Genomic DNA, 12065 nt, shown 5'->3' with positions numbered 1-12065 from the left:
CCATCCTAAAGGAAATCAGTCCTGAATATTCATTGAAAGGACTGATGCTGAAGCTGCAACTCCAATACTTTGGACACCTGATGCAAAGAATTGATTTATTGGAAAAGACCCTGATGCTGGGAAAGATTGGAGGCAGGAGGAGAGGAGGATGACAGAGGATGAGATGGTTAGATGATATCACTGACTTGGATATGAGTTTGAGCAAGCTCCAGGACTTGGAGATGGACAGGGAAGCCTGGTGTGCTACAGTCCACGGGGCTGCAAAGAGTCAGACAGGACTGAGCGACTGAACTGAACTGATTTCTCAGTTTTATTTCATTTAAATTTTTATTCACTGTCTTTTCTGTTGTTTGATTTTTTTCATAAACATGCCTTAATCTTTCAAGAAAAAAAAACAGAATTATCTATTTAAAAATACAAGATATATTTACTTATTTTCTTGCTGTTAATATCAACTAAACTAAATTCACCTTGATATTTTCTTGTTCCAAAATTTAGTCTAAATTACTAAAGTGTTGCTGATAGACATATTTGTATATATACTGAGCTTATGCCAACTGATGTTCAGATGGCAAGAACCTGTAGGGAGTGAAGACTGGGGCATGTTGTAGATCACTGACCATCTGTTCTGACTGGCCTTTCCCATGTCCCTTTGTCCTTAAGCATTTTTAGTATCATCCATGGGTATATACTTTTCACTTTTCACTTTCATGCATTGGAGAAGGAAATGGCAACCTACTCCAGTATTCTTGCCTGGAGAATCCCAGGGACAGAGGAGCCTAGTGGGCTGCCGTCTATGGGGTCAGCACAGAGTTGGACACAACTGAAGCGACTTAGCAGTAGCAGTAGCAGCACAGGTATATACAAAGATATTAACAACAAAAACTAAAATGTCATATTGAGATAGGAGCAAGATCAAAGCCCTCAATTAAAGTAATAACTGTTTGCTTTCCCTTCCGTTATCTTGTTTTAAACAGCTGCTGCTTATCAATCACTGCTTCCTTTCTCTAATCTTGCTTGCTGGTTACATCCATGGGAAGTAGGGCTACCTGGTGAGGGGAGGGATCCAAGATGTTTGAGTGGGAAGATATCATTTATAAAAGATATCCAGAACAAAGTCAGGGTGCTCAGCCTTTGGAGGTGACTCCACTGGGCCCTCACCAGTGCTGAATAAACCCTGTTCTGCATCTTTGAGTGCCACCTATCTCTTTCTGATGTCATGGTTTCCATAACAAGATCTTTTAAAATGAATATTATAAACTATTTTAATATCTTTAGATATCTACCAGGCTTCCCTCATAGCTGTTAGTAAAGAATCTGCCTGCAATTCAGGAGACCTCAATATCTACCAGCTTACTCTTTTATGATGAGTCTGACTATATCTCTATGTAACATATAAATTTTATCTATCTCACATATAAATGTGATCACACAATATTTTTCTTTCTGTAACCGGCCTATTTAATTTAGTATAATGCCCTTTAGGCTTAGTGGTGGTTACCAGTGCCTGTGGCATGGAGGGAAGGGAGGGAAGATGGAAGTGAAGGAAGAAAGATAAAGGGAAGGAGGGAAGGAAGAGGGAAGGAGGGAGGAAGAAAGAAAAAGAAAAACAGGGAGAGAAAAGAGAGCAAAAAGAAAAAGTAAAGGATGGGAGGGAGAGAGGATGGGGGATGGGAGGAAGAAAAATGAAGAGTGGTTGCCAGGGCTGGGAGAGCCCAGGGCGTCATGAGCACTGTTTAGTCGATAGGCTTAGTTTTGCAAAATGAAACGAGTTCCAGAGATGGATGGATGTAACAGTTGCACAAAAATATGAGTATACTTAATACTACTGATTATTGTTGTTGTTTAGTCATTTTGTCATGTCCGACTCTTTTGTGACCCCATGGACTGTAACCCACCAGGCTCTTCTGTCCATGGGATTTCTCAAGCAAGAATACTAGAGTCGGTTGCCATTTCCTTCTCCAGGGGATCTTTCCAACCCAAGGATCGAAACTGTGTCTCCTGCTTTGGTGGGCAGATTCTTTCCCACTGAGTCACCTGGGAAGCCCTACTACCACTGAACTGTACACTTATAAATGATTGATAGTAAGTTTCATGTTATGAATATTTTACCACAATAAAAAAGTCATGAAGGCAAAAAAAAAAAAAAAAAAAAAACGATGCTACAACTTAAAAAGTGTACTAAAAAGTATACTATTTTGTAAGTATTTTCTTATTTTTTTTTATCACCAGCATGCAACTTACATGTGCTCTGTAAATCCTTTTATCGTATTATTGTTTGAATCTTGGGAAGGACTCCAATCAGATGCCCAGACAACAGCCTGAGTAGAATGAGGGTTGGAGGAGAAGTGAGGAAAGAACAGGCAGGACAGGAGACTGAACATCCAGAAGTATTTAAACCAACAGGGATCCCCAAAAGGAAAGAGGGTGGAACTGTTTGGCTTTTATTTTGATGTCTCTAACTGGCTGCTCTGCAGTATTTCATGTAGGATGAATCTGACACATCCATGTGATCACCCAACCATAAAGACAAAAGTCAGCCCAGAGTTCTCCCTTCGCCAAATGCCCCATGTTTCTGTCCTCTGTTTCTATCTCACCATCTCTCACTCGAATCATTGCAGACTCTTTCCTACTTGGCCTTCCATCCTCCAGCCTCACATCCTCTGATCTGCCTTCCAATTTTCTGTCACCAAGGTTTCTAAAATACACACCTATTTTGTTCTCTGCCACTTCTCTCCTCCATTTTCTATAAAATCTCTGTGTCATGGCATCATGTCTTGGCATAGGGGGGGTTTCTTTACGTGGCTCTTTTTGGTCTCACCAGCCTTCCTCTCCTGTGCTCCCTCCACCTCACAGTCTCATTATTGCTACTTCAACCATCCTGAATGCCCTGCACATGTCTAAACATAACAGTCTCTCTTGTGTCTTTATATAATTTTTCATTCTATAGATTTTCCTAGAATGCCTTTTTTGATTATGAACACTTGCTTTCTTTTCCTCCGCCCCCCACAACCCCAGCATTTTCTATAAACATTGCAGTATCTAAGAAGTTTCCTGACCTCTTCTTTCACAAGAAGAATTTATTTCCCTGGCACGTGTTCCTTTGCTGAGTTTTAGTGTTACTTCATTTATAGCACTGACAGTGATAACACTTTTGTCTTATCCCCTCTTCTGGATTATATCTCCTTTCAGGTAGGAATTATGTCTTCATTTTTGTAAATTTCTATTTGCCTGTAAATTGGAGGTAATTAATATAAAATTTGCAATGAATGAATACAAATTAAAAATGACATTTATTTGAAAAGATGCAGTATGCCATCTATAGGAGAATCAGTTTTTAATATCTTGGCAGACCTTTTCTGGGTGAGTAAATTTGTCATATTACAGTCCTTTCTGATTATCCACTTCACAGCTATAAAATGGGAATAATAACTTACCCTTCTGAACACGGCTGTGAGAGTAAAATGAGATAAGGTAGTTTAAAAATGCCAGGAATGCATAGTGAATATTCAGCATTGACTCTTTTTTCTTTATCTCTATGTTGTTGTAGAAACTTGCCTCCTCTGTAGTTTTGTTGTTATTATATTGTTAATATATTATATTATATATTTCATATATATTATATTATTATTATTATTATAATTCAATTAAATGATTGCTTTTGTACCACTTCCATTAGACAATGTTAAAATACATTTCCTTTGGACATTATCTCTGAGTTTGAAAAATATGAGAGGTGTAAGTGATGGTATCTACATACATCAAGACTGAAGGTCTCCACCTGTCAAGGATAAAATAGGCTCAAGTAATTTAGCCTTGCCTTCTTTTTCCCCCCAAAGTGGCAGTTACTGGGTATTTTATTGTTGTGTGATGCGTGTGCGTTGTCACTTCAGTCAAGTCCAACTCTTTGAGACCCTATGGACTATAAGCCAGCCAGGCTCCTCTGTCCATGGGATTCTCCAGGCAAGGATACTGGAGTGGGTTGCCATGCCCTCTTCCAAGAGATCTTTCCAACCCAGGGATGGGACCTGTGCCTCTTCTGTCTCCTTGCATTGACAGGAGGGTTCTTTACCTCTCGTGCCACCTGGGAAAACCTTATTGTTGTAATAAGAGTAATTCAGAGCCTGATAAACACTGAGGAAAAGAGGAAAAGACAGTTGTGGAGTTTACCCTTCTTCCTGTTTCCTTTTCTTCTCACAAACCAGGCATTTTAATCACCCTCATGTACTTGAGAATGGCACAGATGTAGGAGGGGAGGCATAACAAAACCGATGTGTGACAGGCCGTCTGCTAGGGTTGCTCTTTATATTTAAGCCAAGGACACACAAACAGGAACAATATGACTTGGAGGCCCTGGAGGAGCTACCTCTATACATGGGATACAATTAGGTTGAGCATAGTTAACTGCAAAATTCCTCTTATTCTTTCAAATCATTTAAAACACAAATAGTGTTATCTGAAACACAAATTAATTAACACATCCTGTGTAATAAAAAGGAAATGTCAAGATCTCCTAAACTAATTAGTGGTCTATCTTTCTCAACTATCACTTTTCCTCCACGATTAGCGAGAAAGCTCTTGATTGTTGTAGCTGTCATTTTCTCTTTTTATAAGCTGTGAAACATGTACTCAAACATTTCTTTGATGAACATATTGTCACCTAGTAAAATGTAATGGGACATTATTTTTTTTTTCAACAAAATGACAAAGAATAAAGTCTTTGATAATAGTATTCTTTGATGTTATAAAAGTTATCAGACTTCCAATCTGGTGCCTGCAATTTTGAAGGGGATTCATTAATCACAGTGGAGTAATTATCTTTGGCAGTCATCTTTCTCTGAGTCATGAAAAGCCCTGAAGGTGAATGTTATTATACAGTGGAGAGGAATAGAATATTCATGGTGTTTGGTGAACAAAGATTCCCAAGTACAACAAGCTATATTTGAAAGAGAGTATGTAGTGTAAAAAGCATAGCTCTATAATCATGTAATGACCTCCAGGGCTTACTCCTGAGTTTACTACAGAATTGACATTGACCTTTCAACAGGAACAAGTGACAGGGTATCACACAGCAGATTGTGTGGACGTGAACATCAACATTTCCTAGACTTAACCATACTGTGCTTCCCTCAACTCCCCAGGTGTGTCTCATTTTACAAATAAGCTCATAAGCTAAATCGATGGGAGGCACATAAGGCCAAATTTTTCTCTAGTGTCTGGTTCAAACATTTTCTGTCTTCTCCTTTGTTTGTGCACAGTTATATAGAGAATCTAAAACACAGGTCAGGTGTGAGTTTGACTCTGAGCCAGGAAAGTAGATATAATTTGAAAAATTGCTTTCATAAGAGGCTGAGAATAACTAATTGAAACAAAAGTAGAAAATACACTGAAATTTGATACTGTAAATTAGATGAACTTGCCAAATATACTTAGCTTAATGACTAACAGCACAAAGTACAATTGGTGGAAATTAACCTATTATTTTAATATTTTGGAATACATGTACTAATTTCTGAAAATGTCATAAGGATGTTTTTATGACAACTGCTGCTGCTGCTAAGTTGCTTCAGTCATGTCTGACTCTGTGCAACCCCATAGACGGCAGCCCACCAGGCTCCCCCGTCCCTGGGATTCTCCAGGCAAGAATCTTATTAAATCCTAACCCCAACTTAAGCTTTCAAAAAGGAATACATCTCAACAAACTTACATGATGAATATAGTTTAAATTATTTTCTTTGATTTAGCCTCAAACTCCTTTATAAGATCCAGACTCTGGTTCAAACATGTGCTAAATTATCCAGAGTTGTTCAATTTAAAAATGTTTGTCACTAGATTTCTTATCTCCTTAAAGTAAATCATCATATTGTTGTTCCATTTTTAAGTCACATTCAACTCTTTGTGACCACATGGACTGCAACATGCCAAGCTCCCCTGTCCTTTATTATCTCCTGGAGTTTGCTCAAATTCATGTCCATTGAGTCAGTGATACTATCTAACCATCTCATCCTATGCTGTCCCCTTCTTTTGCCTTTAGTCTTTCCCAGCAATGGGGTCTTTACCAATGAGTTGACTCTTTTCATCAAGTGACCAAAACATTGGACAGCTTTAGCATCAGTCCTTCCAATGAATATTCCAGGTTGATTTCACTTAGGATTGACTAGTTTGATCACCTTGAGTCCAAGGGACTCTCAAGAGTCTTCTCCAGCACCACAATTTGAAAGCGTCAATTCTTCATATAGTATTATGTTTAAGTTAAAGGTACTGCCTTCCATAAAATATCCTAAGCTGAAAATCTCCTGTTGTTAAGTCACCCAGCCATGTCCAACTCTTTGTGACTCCATGGACTGTAGCCTGCCAGGCTCCTCTGTCCATGGGATTCTCCAGGCGAGAATACTGGCATGGGTTGCCATTTCCTTCTCCAGGGGATCTTCTGGACCCAGGGAACGAATCCAGGCAGTCTCCTGCATTGCACATGGATTCTTTACCAACTGAGCCACCAGGGAAGCCCCAGTCACCTTTTACTATCCTCTCTTCAACCCTCCATCCTTTTCTGCTGCCAAGTTCTGTCAGCTTCATTTCTGAAACACCTCTAGGATTATTTTCTCTTTCTTTTGCTCAGGACCAATGTATCAGTTCCTGCTCTCACCTTTCCTAAATTTAATTATTACTCTGACTTTCTAACCACTGTCTTGGTCCTATTCTCATGCACTCTATTTCTTCTTCTAACTGCCACCAAAATAATAGTATAAATATAAATCTTCTCCCCTTGCTTAAAATGCCTGTTTGTAAATGAATTAGTGTTTATATTTATGTTATCTTCCAACATGACCCTAAACAATTCTCTTAAATTATTCTCTTATACTTTTTTCTTTTCTTCTTCAATCCACCTTTTCATCCTCCATATCTTTGAAGAAGATTTTCCTCTACTAAAATTCCTGTTCACAACCTTACATATGTCTTTCTCCAGCTGGCAAATAAATAGTGATTCTTTAAGTGTCTGTTCAAATGTCCCTTCTCTGTGACACATTTACCTAAGACCCCAACAAAGGTCAACCTCCTCTTGCTATGAACTTCATAGTACTTTTAGAAAATCCTTATTTATAATATAATGCAGAGCTTGTTCCTTACACTTGCTGATTACCCGAATCTCTTGAGGAACTTTTAAACAAGAGAACTACACAATCTATGGAACTCTACTGTACATTTCTTTAGAGTTATTTCTGGGAATGGAGTCCCAGAAGCTTCCAGGACTTGAAAACAATGGATTTGCTTAGTCATCTTTTTATTCCCAACTGTGAGGGTGTTGCCTTGTACAGGAAAAGACATTAGTGAGTGCTGGCCAGAGAAAAGGTGAAGTCCATTAGTCAGTCTGTCCTCCACTAAGATCTGCAAGTTTATTCCACCCTCATCTTTGACATTAATCTGGTGATAGCTTGGGCTAGTACCTACTAAAGCTCAGAGTAGATAAGCAACTGGAAATGTATAGAACTTTATAGATCAAAGAGCTCATGTAACAGAACAAATAGAGCAACGGCTTTGAAGGTGGACAGATTCTGGCTTTACCACTTTCTAGTTCTGTAATCTTGGATATGTTACCTAATTAATCTGAGCCCCAGATTCTTCATATGTAAAACTGGTATAAGATTACATTGCTGTAGAGAGTTGGGAGAATGAACAGAGCTGGTGAAGGGAAAGCACAGAACAGAATAGGCATATATTCAATGGCAGCCCCTGTTATTACAAACCTTTAGTGATCTTCACTAACTTCATGAGTCAACATCTGATAATATTTCATAAATGAGTACTTTCTTCTAACATTTATCTCTGAAATCTTTAACTATCAGTATAGAATTGTGCTCACTGACATGAAATAAAATATTTACATAGTTTCTGCTCAGTAATCCTTTAACAGGAAAATATTCAGGGTAAAATAAGAAGCCTTTATCCATGGTTTAAAATCCTGCATCAGGTTAGGGAAGGTTTAAGAACCAACTTTAAGTTGGTTAAGAATATAACTTATCTGCAATGTTCCTCAAACAGTCATCCTTTCTAAAGAATCATGGGAACACTCACGAGCACTCATAGTCAAGTCTAAATCAAGCTAATATCTCCTATAAAGATAGCTGCCCAGCTGAGTGGTGATGTAAGAGTATTTGGGCGGCCAAATGATGCTGTGATATTCATATCTACTAATTTTCTCTTCATCTTGATGCTTTTAAATAATGGTAATTCCAGGGCAGATACTACCCTTTAGAATATCCCATTGTTCAACATATTTCCGAAGGAATTTTTACTTCATAATGAATTATTCTGGTTTAATTTGGCTTAGACGATCTATAATTTTGGCAGCTGCACTTTGAGACAGCACTTCCTGTGAAATCTTTGTTTACACTTTGTATGTGTGCACGTGTGCAATAAATCAGGCTCAGTAGTGTCTCCCCTGTCATATTCCATCATATAACACTAATAAAATTTGACATGCTCTGGGACCTTGTGATGAATAACCATATGTGGTGACAACTTGGAGAATGCTTAAAAAATATGCTCTGCAGTGGTTTCAAAACCTTACATGTACTTCCAAGTTGTTGAAGTAACCTTTATAAAATAAAATTCCAGCCACAAAGATCAATTTAGGACTTTAGTACAAAACTCATGGAGAGATATTCACATTAAGCTTATCAATAGCCATTATATAACACAGGGTTATAAACTGTAACATACCTAATATTGCAAAAAAATTCCATATTTTATATGAATACAAGAGCTATAAGACAATGACATGAAAGAATAAAGACATCACAGATTAAAAACTTAATCTGTATTTTTTTTTCTTTTGGTTGGCTTTTGGATGAGTCTGTCTCCTGAAATCGTCATTATTTATATACTGTTGAGCTAGATTCTGAACTGAATGCTTTGCCCATGGTAAGCACTTTACAGCACTTAGTTTTGCTGCTTTCCCGTATCACTATTGCCATTTGCTAGTTGAAGAGACTGAGACTAAGCCAGTGAAATTAACAAAAGTCACATAGCTAATAAGTAATGGAGAGATGACTAGAATCCAAATAGTTTGTTCTGTTTACAAAAACTGCAGTCTCCAGGTTCTGCTGCTCACTTGTCCTCTTAGACAAAACTGAATGTCCTGCCCAGATACCATATCCTTGTGGCATTCAAATCACCTTTCCTGTAGAGCTTGCCTCGTGGCTAGACTTGTATTCACCAGGAAGGGAAGAGGTGATTTCTGCCTGAGAGCTGAGGACTGACTCCCACAGCTGTGCAGAGAGACCTTTGTCGCCTGTGAAAGCATATTGTGCAATTCTGCTCTGATTAGCAGCACAGCATGACTTCTGAAATCAAGCAATTTCTAAAACCCAGCAGGATTCATCTAGAGAAAGCCCTGTCAACACTCTTCTTAAACCTATACGTACTAAATTTGGTGCTAAGCTTTGACACTGAAGCCCACAGAATATTTCCTGGATGTTGTGAACTCAACATTCTATGATTTTATATTAAAAACAATTCTCCTATTGGAACAAACTGATGTACATGAAACAATGACTAAGGTAATATTAGAATTTTCATAATTTTATTAGTATTAAACTGAAGATAGTAAAATTGGAATTAAAATAATTAAAAAACAAAAGTTTTGCTTTAATTTAAACACTTTTCTTTTTTCTGAATAGGAAATTCTTCTTTTTTAATTTATTTTTTTTTATTGAAGGATAATTGGTTTACAGAATTTTGGTGTTTTCTGTCAAACCTCAACATGAATTGGCCATAGATAAACATATATCCTTTCCCTTTTGAACCTCTCTCCCATCTCCTTCCCCATCCTACTCCTCTAGGTTGATACAGAGCCCCTGTTTGAGTTTCCTGAGCCAGATAGCAAATTCCTATTGGCTATCAATTTTATATATGGTAATGTAAGTTTCCATGTTATTCTTTCCATACATCTCACCCTCTCCTCTCCTCTCCCCATGTCCATAAGTCTATTCTCCATGTCTGTTTCTCCATTGTTGCCCTGTAAATAGTTCTTCAGTTCAGTTCAGTTCAGTCACTCAGTCGTGTCTAACTCTTTGTGACCCTAGGAACCGCAGCACACCAGGCCTCCCTGTCCGTCACCAACTCTCGGAGTCCACCCAAACCCCTGTCCATTGAGTCAGTGATTCCATCCAACTATCTCATCCTCTGTTCCCCTTCTCCTCTTGCCCTCAATCTTTCCCAAGCATCAGGCTCTTTTCCAATGAGTCAGGTCTTCTCATCAGGTGGCCAAAGTATTGGAGTTTCAGCTTCAACATCAGTCCTTGCAATGAACACCCAGCACTGATCTCCTTTAGGATGGACTGGTTGGATCTCCTTGCAATCCAAGGGACTCTCAAGAGTCTTCTCCAACACCACAGTTCAAAAGCATTAATTTTTCGGTGCTCAGCTTTCTGTCTAGTCCAACTCTCACATCCATACATGACTACTGGAAAAACCATAGCCTTGACTAGATGGACCTTTGTTGGCAAAGCAATGTCTCTGCTTTTTAATATGTTATCTAAGTTGGTCATAACTTTCCTTCCAAGGAGTAAGCGTCTTTTAATTTCATTGCTGCAGTCACCATCTGCAGTGATTTTGGAGCCCAGAAAAAAAAGTCAGCCACTGTTTCCCCATCTATTTGCCATGAAGTGATGGGACTGGATCCCATGATCTTAGTTTTCTGAATGTTGAGCTTTAAGCCAACTTTTTCACTCTCCTCTTTCACTTTCATCAAAAGGCTCTTTAGTTCCTCTTTACTTTCTGCCATAAGGGTGGTGTCATCTGCATATCTGAGGTTATTGATATTTCTCCCGGCAATCTTGATTCCAGCTTGTGTTTCTTCCAGCCCAGCATTTCTCATGATGTACTCTGCATATAAGTTAAATAAGTAGGGTGACAGTATACAGCCTTGATGTACTCCTTTTCCTATTTGGAACCAGTCTGTTGTTCTATGTCCAGTTCTAACTGTTGCTTCCTTACCTGCATACAGATTTCTCAAGAGGCAAGTCAGGTGGTCTGGTATTCCCATCTCTTTCAGGATTTTCCACAGTTTATTGTGATACACACAGTCAAAGGCTTTGGCATAGTCAATAAAGCAGAAATAGATGTTTTTCTGGAACTCTCTTGCTTTTTGACGTATCATTCTTCTAGATTCTGTATATATGTGTTAGAATATGATATTTATCTTTCTCTTTCTGACTCACTTCATTCTGTATAATAGGTTCTAAGTTTATCTACCTCATTAGAACTGACTCAAATATGTTCCTTTTTATGGCTGAGTAATATTCCATTGTGTATATGTCCCACGGCTCCTTTATCTATTCATCTGTCGATGGTCTCTAGGTTGCTTCCATGTTCTAGCTATTGTAAATAGTGCTGCAATGAAAAATGAGAAACAGCTGTCTTTTTCAGTTTTGGTTTCCTCAAAATTCTTAATAAAGAATGTTTTGCCTATTTATGGAGAATTGGCATAATGTCCCTCAGATCAGATCAGATCAGACCCTAAACTTGGGTAAAAGTGAATGAACATTATTAATTCCACTTTGAAGACTTATAACCCTGTATATGAGACAGCAAAAAGACACTGATGTATAGAACAGTCTTTTGGACTCTGTGGGAGAGGGAGAGGATGGGGAGATTTGGGAGAATGGCATTGAAACATGTATAATATCATATATGAAATGAGTTGCCAGTCCAGGTTCGATGCATGATACTGGATGCTTGGGGCTGGTGCAATGGGACAACCCAGCGGGATGGTACGGGGAGGGAGGAGGGAGGAGGGTTGAGGATGGAGAACACATGTATACCTGAGGCAGATTCATGTTGATATATGGCAAAACCAATACAATATTGTAAAGTTAAAAAATAAAATAAAATGTAAAAAAAAAAAGAAAAAAAAAATTATGAAATCACTCCCTCATTTTCTGACCTAGGAAACATACTATCATAGTGATGTATAAATTATTAACTTCTATATCAATATAGGACAGTGAATTTTATCCCAACATTTATTATATATATTTCTCATAAGTAACATATTGTAATGA

At 38.1% G+C, this 12065-nt stretch overlaps 1 pseudogene; it reads right to left on the bottom strand.

Moving 5' to 3' along the window:
- LOC113890904 overlaps positions 1–12065 on the bottom strand; it is a 145592-nt pseudogene that overhangs the window by 130730 nt on the left and 2797 nt on the right.

Source organism: Bos indicus x Bos taurus, chromosome 4, assembly GCF_003369695.1.
Source record: "Bos indicus x Bos taurus breed Angus x Brahman F1 hybrid chromosome 4, Bos_hybrid_MaternalHap_v2.0, whole genome shotgun sequence".
Classification (NCBI taxonomy): domain Eukaryota; kingdom Metazoa; phylum Chordata; class Mammalia; order Artiodactyla; family Bovidae; genus Bos; species Bos indicus x Bos taurus.
Note: the sequence above shows the minus strand (reverse complement) of the source record. Positions and strands in the feature narration are given on the sequence as shown.